We start from the raw sequence: 13,752 nt of genomic DNA, 5'->3' as shown, positions 1-13,752 counted from the left end.
ACCACTCCACCCCGACCACCTACAGCGGCGAGGAGTGGCTGCCCAGGGACAAGCCCCTGGCTAAGTTGTAAGCATCCGGACACTTTAATACTCCCAACATGTTTTGCTTTATTGCTTCTTATCATGCCAAACATGCATGTGCAGTCCGGCCAAATCCCACATCGAGGTATCCTCTTCGGAGGGGTTCCTGGGCCCGTCGGTGATGAACAATGATTCACTCCGGACAGCCTCCTATCCCAGGCCCGCGGACGACACTGAGGTGTTGTCTCAGAGGATACTGGACTAGGGGGAGACAGTTCTGGAGACGCCCCCAGGCGAAATCCCAATCGCCAGGAACATGGGAGGGAAGACCCCCATGGATTCCGGTAACGGGGGCCGCAGCAAGTCTGGCCCCCAGCCAAATGCGGCTCCGGAAACCCAAGTGGTTCCGGATTCAGGCAGGCAACCTCTCTCTAAGGAGGGCGAGCCGCCTGTACCGATGACCTCTGTCCATCCAGAGGCATCGGATAACTTGCTGGAAGCGCTTCGCGGCGCTTCCATTGATGAAGAACACCGTACTCTTATGAGTGCGATGATTGAGAAGGTCCGGTCCGCCAAAAGCGGATTGATCGAAGCCTGCACCAGCCTCCTAACAGGATTTGAGGTAAGTAACAAAATTGTGAGAAAATATCATAGTATAGAGCCCCTGATGCTTTGTTTGGTGTTCGGAAAGAAAGGCCAAACGGAGGATAAAATAACATCCGCAGGAGTCTAACAAAAGATGTCTATGTGAATAAGCAGGCGTTGCTGCTTGCCGCTACCGCTCATACTGCGGAGGTCTCCGGACTGAAGCGGGACCTGGAGCGGACCGAGGGAGAGCTCGGCCTCGTGAAGAGGTAGCTCGAGGAAAACAAAGGTACACAATACCCTGTCTGTATATTTAGAAAGGAAAAATGGTTTCTGCTGATGAAAGCGTCATGAACTTTACTAGGGGCCACGACCGAAGTGGCGGCCCTTAAGACGGCGCTAACCGAGGCCGAAGACAAAGCGGCCAAGGAGCGCGCCGAGCGCGAGAAGCAAGAGGCCCGAGTCGACGAGGTCCAGCAAGAGCTCCAGGATTTTGTTCGAAAATACGAGTCCTTGGAGCGTGACTCTAAGACGCAAGAGTCCGAGCTTGCGAAGGCCCTCCAGAGCGCACGAGACGCCAAGGCCGAAGCCCAGAAGGACCTCCAGGAGATTCAAGCAGCCAAGAAGATTGCGGCGGGTAAGGCATTCATTATGCAAAGCAAGCATGTGAAGGAGACTTTCCTTTTACTTACCCGAATTTGGAGCTCTCCAGGAGCATTCGCAGATCTGCCGCACAGCATATCTGATGCCGCAGAGTTCTACCGAGCTAAAGAAGGGAGCTCGACGGAGAAGTTGTTCTGGTCTCAGTATATTGGGACCAAACATCCGATGCCCTTGAGCTACCAGCTGAAGAAACTGGTCGAACTGCACAAGGCGGCTGAATTGGCCATGAAGGACCTCATAGTCCGGTTGTGGCCTGCCGAGCCCCTGCCCAACAGCTACTTCGGCCTAGTAAAGAGGCTTGTAAGTGCATGTCCGTGGCTTGAAGTTATAAAGCAGTCAGTTTGCATTGAAGGTGCGCGAATGGCCTTCGCCCGCGCAAAAGTGCACTAGGCGAAGATGGATGCTGAGAAGCTGATGACCGAAGGGCCGCCGAAGGGCAAGGAGCATCGCCACCCTGAAAAGTATTATGATAGTGTCCTCAAGGGCTCCCGCCTTGTGGCGGAGCAATGTGCGAAGGATGTAATCTATGAGTGAATACACTCATTTTATCCTGTAATATGAAACAAGTTCTTTTGCACAATATAACACTTGTTGATTTAAAATTTTACCTTCTATGCGGCCGTTTATAAAATCTGAGAGTTTCCAGTCGTCGGCTTCTGCCCCCATGTAACTAGTACTGGGGTGTTCGGGATAAATCTAAACACTCTTTATCCAAATTTTTGGTCCTTTAAGGAGGTGTTTAGTGCAACGAACAAGGCAATCGGACTATACAACTTTATCACTCTCTTAGCCATAGAATTCCTATAATTTTAAATTTTGGCGTAGCCCCTGGTATTCGAAAGGCCGAACTTGGGGCGCTATACACGCCTAAATCGGACAAAGGCCGATTCCTCGCCCAAAGAGGAAAAATCTTTAAGGATTTGAGACCTCTCGAACAACGACCAGCTCTCGCCGCATCATGACAGTCAGTTTTCGGCTTTCTCTACTGAGGTTCTCGTCCGGAAGAACTGGGACACAATCGCAGTAGTTCTCCCTGTGCCACCTTAGCTGATGTAGCGGAACGTAAGGCAGCAAAACATGGGAGCCGGGCAAACCCAACTATTGACCCAAGACATGATTCAGAGCTGATGCATATAATGCTATAAGTTCGAGGTGCCACAATATCGAAAGTGTTCGGACTTTTCTTGCCGTGTTATGGGGTACACTGAAGCCCCTGGCAAGCTGAACGTACCAAAATGTACGGGTGCAATTTGTAATAAATAAAAAGTCAAGGAAAAATATAAAGAAATGTAATAATAAGCTGACGCTGTATGTTATTTTCCATTGTTATTTGAATAATACGTCAAGGCGTATGTATACAAGTAGTGCGATAAGCAAAATAGGACTATTTGACATGTCCTTAACCAAGAGCGAGCTGCGTGTGGGTATGTAAAACAGGTATAGTGATCATTATCAGAGACCGCCTGGGGATTCCCTTGTACGTCAAAGCTCCTTGCCTCCTTGGTGTTTCCGTCCTGTGATGGGTCCGATAATTAGGCTATCGGAAGAGCCTCCAAAAAATAGGGACCTGAAAGAAAGAAAAGGGATGAAGGTATACGGATCCTGGGCGGCTGAGCCGCATTGTGTACCGCATTCTAGCTGTGCCTCTGTCTATGCCCATGGTATTTTAAGTGCGTAATTATGTACGCGCGACAAAAATGTCACCGCTTGACTGGGAATTGGATGGAGGCCGAATTGCTAGGCGAGCTCTGGACGTGCCGGATGATCCCGTTGCAGAGTACTTCAGACTCGCTTGGCGGTGTCCTGGGGTTTTATTGCCGAATTGGAGGTCTGCCTAAGAAGGATGCTCTATACTTCTGCCGCGAGGGCCGTAGTGTGCTCCTCTGTACGGAGGGAGCGCTCTGTGTTTCCATTGACTATTATAACCCCGCGAGGTCCTGGCATTTTGAGCTTGAGGTATGCATAATGTGGTACTACATTGAATCTGGCAAATGTGGTTCGTCCGAGCAGTGCGTGATAGCCATTGCGGAAGGGGACGATATCAAAGATTAAATCCTCACTTTGGAAGTTGTCTGGAGATCCGAAGACTACTTGCAGTGTGATTGAGCCCGTTTAACATGCCTCTACACCTGGTATGACACCTTTAAAGGTGGTTTTGGTGGGTTTGATCCTTGAGGGATCGATGCCCATTTTGCACACTGTGTCCTGATAGAGCAGGTTCAGGATGCTGCCACCGTCCATAAGGACTCATGTGAGGTGGAATCTGTCAATGATGGGGTCAAGGACCAACGCGACCGAACCTCCATGACTGATACTGGTCGGATGGTCCCTGCGATCGAAAGTGATCAGACAAGAAGACCACGGGTTGAACTTTGGGGTGACTGGCTCCATCGCGTAGACGTCCCTTAGTGCACGCTTCCGTTCCCACTTGGGAATATGGGTTGTGTATATCATATTTACCCTTTTTACTTGGGGAGGAAATTTCTTCTGTCCTCCTGTGTTCAGCAGCCGGGGCTCCTCGTCATCATCACTATGCGGCCCTTTTTCCTTGTTTTCAGCATTCAACTTGCCGACCTATTTGAACACCCAACATTCTCTGTTGGTGTGGTTGGCTGGTTTATCGGGGGTGCCGTGAATTTGACATGAGCGATCGAGTATGCGGTCCAGACTGGACGGACCCGGATTGTTTCTTTTGAATGATTTTTTCCGCTGGCCGGACTTAGAGCCACTGAATCCGGCATTGACGGGCGTGTCTTCGGCGTTATCGCCATTGTTGTGACGCTTGTGTCTGTTGCATCGGGGCTTGCCGTTGCTATCTCTGGCATATGAGGTGGCAGGATTTCTTGATGTGCTATTGCTGCGAGCCAGCCAACTATCCTCGCCCGCACAAAAGCGGGTCATGAGTGTCGTGAGGGCTGCCATGGACTTCGGCTTCTCTTGGCCGAGGTGTTGGGCAAGCCACTCGTCACGGATGTTATGCTTAAAGGCTGCTAGGGCTTCGGCATCCGGACAGTCGACAATTTGGTTCTTTTTTGTTAGGAACCGAGTCCAGAATTTCCTGGTGGACTCTCCGGGCTTTTGGGTTATGTGACTTAAATCATCAGCATCCGGTGGTCGCACATAAGTGCCCTGAAAGTTATCTAGGAATGCGTCTTCCAGGTTCCCCCAACTTCCAATGGAGTTTGCCGGCAAACTATTCAGCCAATGCCGAGTCGGTCCCTTGAGTTTTAGTGGGAGGTACTTGACATGTAGATCATCCCCGCAGGCCATGTGAATTTGGAGAAGGAAATCTTCTATCCATACCGCAGGGTCTGTAGTGAAGCATAGGGGGTGTGCGGCGCCTCTATGCTGGGCTACATCACGACGCAGTTCAACTGAGTCTGGTCTATTGTATTCGGCCCGGCCGAATTTGTATTTAGTATATCCGGCATGGCGGTCATCGTCACGCGTTGGGGCATGCCTCCGTGATCCGTAGATCGATATTGACTGTCCTGCATTGTTTTCCAATTCGTCTTGCAGGTCATGCGTCTAGCCCCGGGCCTTCGTGTTTTTGTTTATTTGGCGACGGGGTGCGGGCTAGTGTTTGGGCTGATACGCCGCTTTGTCTCGGCCATGGGGTGGCCGGTCAGCCGCATCCTGCATTGGTAGTGTAGGCTCTAGTGCCTCCTCCTCGAATTGAGGTAACAACCTGCGCTTTGGGTAACTTTTGGTTGGGCGCTCGAGTCTGCATTCCTCGGCTGCCAGGACCTTAGTCCATCTATCAGTTAGCATATCTTGATCAGCTTGGAGCTGCTGCTACTTTTTCTTCAGGCTTTTTGCAGTAGCTATAAGCCGGTGCTTGAAGCACTCCTGCTCGACGGGATCCTCAGGCACGATAAATTCTTCATCGCCGAGGCTCACCTCGTCTTCGGAGAGGGGCATGTAATTGTCATCCTCTGAGTCTCCATCCATTGCCTGTTTTTCAGGGCTAGCTTGCCCATCCTCCCGTCCGGCTTGCTCGAAGCTTGGCTAGACGGGATTGTTTTCATCTTCGGCATCATCCGGAGTGCTATTGTCTCTTGTGCCGGTATCGCTATTTTTGCTATGACGGGGCTTAGAGCGGCACCGCTGACGCCGACGCTTAGATTGCTTCTCAAGGGGATTATCCTCCGTTGCTTCATCGCCATTACTTTCTTTTGGTGTGTCCACCATATATATATATATATATATATATATCATATGATGAGGTGGCTGTCCAGCGCCCTTTGGGCGGTGGTTCCTGTTCTTCTCCGGCATCGTCGTCCATACTGTCGATGTCTTCGGAGTCAAAATCAAGCATGTCGGTTAAGTCGTCGACAGTGGCTATTAATTGGGTGGTGGGTGGGGAACGAATTTCCTCGTCGTCCGCTTCCCACTCAAGACGGACATAGTTCAGCCAAGAGTCTCCTGACAGGGAGAGAGATTTTAATGAATTTAGCACGTCGCCCAAGGACGAGTGCTGAAAGATATCCGCGGAGCTAAACTCCATGACCGGTGCCCAGTCAGGTCCGATGGGCACGGATGCATGCGGTTCGGAGCCCCTGGTCGGAGACGAGTCCGAGGGTTCAAAGACACAGATCTCCTTAGGAGTGGGATCTGTGTTCGGCTCTATCGCCTCTGAGTGTGCGGCCTCCGTGGCGGGGTCCATCCACCCGTCCTCGGATGCATGATCTGCTCCGGATTTAAAGCCAGGGCAGCTATAGGTGCGTTCTCCTGAACATCGTCCAATGGCAGATCTAAGTCATGCTCATCCTGACTGTACGGCGCACCTATCATGGGCTCGAATCCGTCGAAGATCAAGTCTCCGCGGATGTCGGCAGTGTAGTTCAGGCTTCCAAACCTGACCTGATGACCAGGGGCGTAGCTATCAATCTGCTCCAGATGGCCAAGCGAGTTGGCCTGCAGTGCGAAGCCACCGAATACGAAGATCTGTCCGGGGAGGAAAACCTCACCCTGGATCGCATCATTGTGGATGATTGAAGGAGCCATCAAGCCTTACCATGACGACACAGTGGAACTCTCAATGAAAGCACCAATGTCGGTGTCAAAACCGGCGGATCTCGGGTAGGGGGTCCCGAACTATGCATCTAAGGCTAATGGTAACATGGGGACACAATGTTTACCCAGGTTCGGGCCCTCTCTATGGAGGTAATACCCTACTTCCTGCTTGATTGATCTTGATGATATGAGTATTACAAGAGCTTATCTACCATGAAATCATAGAGGCTAAACCCTAGAAGCTAACCTATGATTATGATTGTTTTTGTCCTACGGACTAAACCCTCCGGTTTATATAGACACCGGAGGGGGCTAGGGTTACACAGAGTCAGTTACAGAGAAGCAAATCTACATATCCGAATTGCCAAGCTTGCCTTCCACGCAAAGGAGAGTCCCACCTGGACACGGGATGAAGTCTTCAATCTCGTATCTTCATAGTCAAACAATCCGGCATAAGTACATAGTCCGGCTGTCCGAGGACCCCCTAATCCAGGACTCCCTCAGTCTCCATCAACGTGGATGTACGATAGCACCACCTATCGGAACCACGCCAAAAATCTCCGTGTCAACATTGCGTTTGCTCCCTCCAAACTCCTCTCATTTACTTTCTTGCAAGTTGCATGCTTTACTTTCCGCTGCCCATATACTCTTTGCATGCTTGCTTGAATTGTGTTAAGATTGCTTGACTTGTGGTAAGTTGCTAAAATCTGACAAGAACTAAAATTGGGAAAAGGTTAAGTTTTTATTTGGTCAAGTAGTCTAATCACCCCCCCTCTAGACATACTTTCGATCCTACAAGTGGTATCAGAGCTTTGGTCTCCATTTTCCTTGATTTCCATAGCTTTGGTGATCATAGCCTTGGTTTCACAACCTAGGAGAGTATGGAGTCTAGCGAGGGAAATTACCACCGTAGAGGTCCTTACTTTGATGGTACTAATTTTGCTAGTTGGAAACATAAGATGAAAATGCATATTCTTGGACATAATCCCGCCGTTTGGGCTATTGTGTGTATTGGTTTGCAAGGTGAATTCTTTGATGGGAGAGAACCAAATCGTGAAGCTACCGCGGAGGAATTGAAGATGTTGCAATACAACGCTCAAGCTTGCGATATCCTCTTAAACGGACTGTGCCCCGAAGAATTCAACAAAATCAGTCGTCTTGAGAATGCAAAGGAAATTTGGGATACTTTGATTGATATGCACGAAGGTACCGACTCCGTCAAGGAATCCAATTTGGATGTGCTTCAAAGTCAACTTGAGAAGTTCAAAATGAAGGATGGTGAAGGTGTCGTTGAAATATACTCTAGGCTTGCTCTCATCACAAATGAGATTGTCGGCTTAGGAAGTGAAGAGATGACCGACAAGTTCATCATCAAAATGATCTTGAGAGCCTTCGATGGAAAATATGATACCGTGTGCACTTTGATCCTAATGATGCCAAACTACAAAGATCTCAAGCCAACCGAAGTCATTGGAAGAATTGTTGCTCATGAGATGTCACTCAAGGACAAAGAAGAGCTTCACAACAAGTCTAGTGGTGCTTACAAAGCCTCATGTGATGCTCCTACATCATCAAATGAGAAACAAGCCTTCAATGAATAATTGAGCTTAATGGTGAAGAACTTCAACAAATTCTACAATAGTAGAAGCAAGGAAAGAAATCCAAGTCAAGGTCATACAATGACAAAAGATCTTCTAGTCGTGAGCAAAATTGCTACAATTGTGAAAGACCCGAGCACTACTCCAATGAGTGTACGGCTCCCTACGAAAGTAGAGAAGACTCACCTAAAAGGAGAAGCAAAAGGGAAGAATCACCTCCAAGAGAGAGAAGGAGTAGAGATGATCGTTATGAACGAAGAACCTCTCGAAGAAGCAAGGATTCGAAAAGGAAGGACAAGTCATCAAGGAGCTACACAAAACGAATACATCAAGCTCATGTTGGTGAATGGGTATCCAGCTCCGACTCCGACCACCACTCCGAGAGAAGTTATCACTCCGACTCCGAATATACTCAAGATGAAGGTGTTGCCGGTCTAGCACTTGTGTCAATCAACTCCTATGACATATTCGATTCACCAAATGAAGGGATTGGGAGATGATTCATGGCTAAAGGCCCCAAGGTAACACACCCCGAGTATGTTGATTTCAATAGTGATGAAGATGACTTGCTAGGTGATGATGATTTACTTGTTGACAACTCTAGTGATGAATACTATGATGAAAATACTATTAATCATGCTAAGCAAGATGAAACGAATGACGATGATAAGAAGGAGAGTGAGCATCTAACTAAAGAACTAAACACTCTTATGTTAGCTCATGAAACTACTTTAGAAGATCATCGAGAGCTTTTGAAAACTCATGAGAAGTTACGCTTCGAAAAGCTCAACCTTGAGCAAGAACATGGGTTCTTAAAAGCCATCAATGATGATCTTTGGAAGAAAAGTTCTTCTTACATTGCCAAGCATTTACTCTTGTCTACTTACATGCCACAAGTAAAATCTAGCAACAAGAACAAGAAAGGCTCTTCCTTTAGTAGTAACAATAATCATGCTAAATCTAATATTGTTGCTTCTAGTAGTTCTCTTGATTCCACTAATGATTCTCTTAGCCAAGTTACACTTGAGCAAGAAAATAGCTTATTGAAGGGAATTATAGAGAAAGGTGTTTACAAGAGCCTTGCCGGAAGTAAGCAATTTGAGGAAATTGTACGCAAGCAAGGAAGGCACCGGAAGAATCAAGGTGTTGGTTTTGAACGAAAGTTTAATGCCAATGGAGTTGAGTGGGAATAAGATCAATACCCCAAGACGAAGTTTGTTCCTTAACAAGAGAAGTATGATCCTACTTCCTTCAAGAGGACACAATCTCAAGATGATCTTCCACCACAAGACCACAAGCTAAAAGGCAAGGACAAGCTTCAAGAGGAGATTTATGCATTTGAAGATGCTCGAAAGGCCTTGGTCAAGTGGGTTTCCAATACTACATCAAGTTCTACTTCATCAAGTACTTCTACAACTCCAAGGATTCCCATCAAGATGATGTGGATCCCAAAGAAGAAGAACTAGAGAGTTCTTGAGGGTGACTCCGCCAGCATACTTCACTCATATTTATTTTGGCAAGGACAAGTGCAAACAACTTCCACATCTTGCACTAGTTCAAGGAGTCACAAACCCTCTTGTTGGTAAGATAAGGGACAAGGTAATCTAATGTTTTCATGGACATCATCATGTGCGTGCTACACTCTATGTTATGGATATCCTTGTTTGTTCCTTGTGGGACTAACCCATATAGGTATTGAAAGTGCAACTCACTCCAATGGATTGCTTCAAATGATCTACATCAACAATGAGCATCCACATCTTCAACATCTACATGAAGTCATCATCGAGAAAACCCAAGGTTAGTTCATCCCTCTTAGGGGGGATATCACATCTAGGGGGAGTGATACGTCTCCAACATATCTATAATTTTTTATTGTTCCATGCTATTATATTACCCCTTTTGGATGCTTATGGGCTTTATTTTACACATTTATATCATTTTTGGGACTAACCTACTAATCGGAGGCCCAACCCGTATTGCTGTTTTTTTTGCCTATTTCAGTATTTTGAAGAAAAGGATCAAACGGAGTCCAAACGGAATGAAACCTTTGGGAGCGTGATTTTTGGAACGAACGTGATCCGGAGAACTTGGAGTGCGAGTCAAGAAGCTTGCGAGGTGGCCAGGAGACAGGAGGGCGCTCCCACCTCCTCTGGGCGCGCCCCTATCTCCTGGGCCCCATAGGCGGCCACCGACGTACTTTTTCCTCCTATATATACCTACATACCCCGAAAACATCCAGGGAGCCAACGAAACACAATTTCCACCACCGTAACCTTCTGTATCTGCGAGATCCCATCTTGGAGCCTTCGCCAGCGCTCCGCCGGAGGGGGAATCGACCATGGAGGGCTTCTACATCAACACCATAGCCCCTCCGATGAGTTGTGAGTAGTTTACCATAGACCTTCGGGTCCATAGTTATTAGCTAGATGGCTTCTTCTCTCTTTTTGGATCTCAATACAATGTTCTCCCCCTCTCTTGTGGAGATCTATTAGATGTAAACTCTTTTTGCGGTGTGTTTGTCGAGATCCGATGAATTGTGGGTTTATGATCAAGTGTATCTATGAGAAATATTTGAATCTCCTCTGAATTCTTTTATGTATGATTGAGTTATCTTTGCAAGTCTCTTTGAATTATCAGTTTGGTTTGGCCTACTAGATTGATCTTTCTTGCCATGGGAGAAGTGCTTAGCTTTGGGTTCAATCTTGCAGTGTCCTTTCCCAGTGACACCAGGGGCAGCAAGGAACGTATTGTATTGTTGCCATCGAGGATAAAAAGATGGGGTTTATATCATATTGCTTGAGTTTATCCCTCTACATCATGTCATCTTTCTTAATGCGTTACTCTGTTCTTTATGAACTTAATACTCTAGATGCAGGCATGAGTCGGTCGATGTGTGGAGTAATAGTAGTAGATGCAGGCAGGAGTCGGTCTACTTGTTGCGGACGTGATGCCTATATACATGATCATGCCTAGATAATCTCATAATTATTCGCTTTTCTATCAATTGCTCGACATTAATTTGTTCACCCACCGTAATACTTATGCTATCTTGAGAGAAGTCACTAGTGAAACCTATGGCCCCCCGGGGTCTATCTTTTATCATATAAGCTTTCAATCTACTTTTATTTGCATCTTTACTTTTTGCATCTATATTATAAAATACCAAAAATATATTTATCTTATCATATTATCTCTATCAGATCTCACTTTCGCAAGCGGCCGTGAAGGGATTGACAACCCCTTTATTGCGTTGGTTGCGAGTTATTTGTTTGTTTGTGTAGGTGCGTGGGACTTTTGAGGAGCCTCCTACTGGATTGATACCTTGGTTCTCAAAAACTAAGGGAAATACTTACGCTACTATTGCTGCATCACCCTTTCCTCTTCAAGGAAAACCAACGCAAGCTCAAGACGTAGCAAGAAGGATTTCTGGCGCCGTTGCCGGGGAGGTCTTCGCTCAAGTCTAGACATACCAAGTACCCATCACAAACTCATCTCCCTCCTATTTACATTATTTTCCATTTGCCTCTCGTTTTCCTCTCCCCACTTCACCCTTGCCGTTTTATTCGCCCTTCTTCTGTTTGTCTTTTCATTTTTTTTGATGTCCTACTTGGCTCGTTTGCTCGTTTGGTTGGAGTAGTTCTTTATTTATTACTAAATAGAGAAGCTAAGATCTATGGATCCTCATCCTCTTGATAATCTCTTTAAGAGATCCAATTATGTTGAACCTATTGCTAGTGAGTTGAGTGCACTAGATTATCTTTATGAAGTTTTGCTTGAAATTCGTGAATTTGAAAATTGTGATGAAGAACTTTATGAAGTGATTCACGATAGATCTTTGAATAAAAAGCATGATTGTAATGATTTCACTATAAATTCTCTTGATGTAAATTGTGCCAATAATATGCAAAACCCTAAGCTTGGGGATGCTAGTTTTGCTATGTCTACTACTTGTTGCAATGATCATGATTGGAGTTCTTCTTATGATCTTGAAAATTTATTTAAGCCCCATGATGAATATAAGATTGATAATAGTGTTTGCAATAATATTGAAAGTGGGTTTGAAGAGTGTCAACTTTAGATCCCACATATTTGGAGAATATTCAATCTTATGGTATTTTTGATAAAAGTGGGTTTGGAGAGGTCATGACTTTAGTTAACGTTAATCCCACTATTTTGGAAGAGTGTCAACTTCGCATGCATGTGGATCGTGCTGAAAATATTTTATGTGATAGTTATTTTGTTAAATTTGCTTATGACCCTACATGCAATTATTATGATAGAGGAAAATATGGTTGTAAAAATTTTCATGTTACAAAATTACCTCTCGTTATGTTGAGATTGCTATTCTTTCTTTCCACTTCCTTGCATATGCTAAATTTTACTTGCTATGGTAATTTGTTTGCTTATAAAATGCCTATGCATAGGAATTATGTTAGACTTAGATGTGTTTATCACATGTTTTATGATGCTCCCTTTATGCTTCAATTCTTGTCTTTCATGTGAGCATCATTGAAATCTCAATGCCTAGCTAAAAAGGCTTTAAAGAAAAGCGCTTGTTGGGAGACAACCAATATTTTTCCTTGCTGTTATTCAATAAATTTTGCATCTACCTTCTGTTTAGATGTGTTTTTATGTTTAAATTAGTGTTTGTGCCAAGTAGAACCTATAGGATAACCTATGATGATAGTTGATTTGATTCTGCTGAAAAACAGAAACTTTACGCTCACGGATTTAGTTTTGTTAAATCACAGGAACGTGATTTTGCGTTGATTCTTTTTGATGCTGACCAATAGACACATTGTACAGGACTTCCTATTTTGGTAGGATTTTTAGAGTTCCATAAGTTTGCGTTAGTTACAGATTGCTACAGACTATTCTGTTTTTGATAGATTCTGTTTTTCGTGTGTTGTTTGCTTATTTTGATGCATCTATGGCTAGTAAAATAGTTTATAAACCATATAGAAGTTGGAATACAGTAGGTTTAACACCAAAATAAATAAAGAATGAGTTCATTACAGTACCTTATGTGGTGGTTTTGTTTTCTTTCACTAACGGAGCTTATAAGATTTCCTGTTGAGTTTTGTGTTGTGAAGTTTTCAAGTTTTGGGTAAGGCTTTGATGGACTATGGAATAAGGAGTGGAAAGAGCCTAAGCTTGGGGATGCCCAAGGCATCCCAAGATATTTAAGAATAACCAAAAGCCTAAGCTTGGGGATGCCCCGGGAAGGCATCCCCTCTTTCGTCTTCGTGCATTGGTAACTTTACTTGGAGCTATATTTTTATTCGCCACATGATATGTGTTTTGCTTGGAGCGTCGTGTATTATATTAGTCTTTGCTTTTTAGTTTACCACAATCATCCTTGCTGTACACACCTTTTGGGAGAATCCCACTTGATTAGAATTTGCTAGAACACTCTATGTGTTTCACTTAGATCTTTTGAGCTTGATAGTTTTTGCTCTAGTGCTTCACTTATATCTTTTAGGGCACGGCGGTGGCTTAATTTTGAAGAAATTGCTCGTCTCTCTCATGCTTCACTTATATTATTTCGAGAGTCTTTTAGAACAGCATGGTATTTGCTATGGTTACAAATTTGGTCCTAGAATGATGGGCATCCAAGTTGGATATAATAAAAACTATCATAGAAAATGCATAAAACACTAGGATCAATTTGATGCTTGATAATTATTTTGAGATATAGAGGTAGTAATGTTAGAGTCATGCTAGTGGGTAATTATGAAATTGAGAAATACTTGTGTTGAAGTTGGCAAGTCCCGCACGAATGGTAAAAGTTTTGTGACAAATTTGTTGCATGAGGTGCTCTTTTGATTGTCTTCCTTATGAGTGGAGGTCGGGATCGCGCGATGGT

Source organism: Triticum aestivum, chromosome 7B (assembly GCF_018294505.1).
Source record: "Triticum aestivum cultivar Chinese Spring chromosome 7B, IWGSC CS RefSeq v2.1, whole genome shotgun sequence".
NCBI classification, from domain to species: Eukaryota; Viridiplantae; Streptophyta; class Magnoliopsida; order Poales; family Poaceae; genus Triticum; species Triticum aestivum.
Note: the sequence above shows the minus strand (reverse complement) of the source record.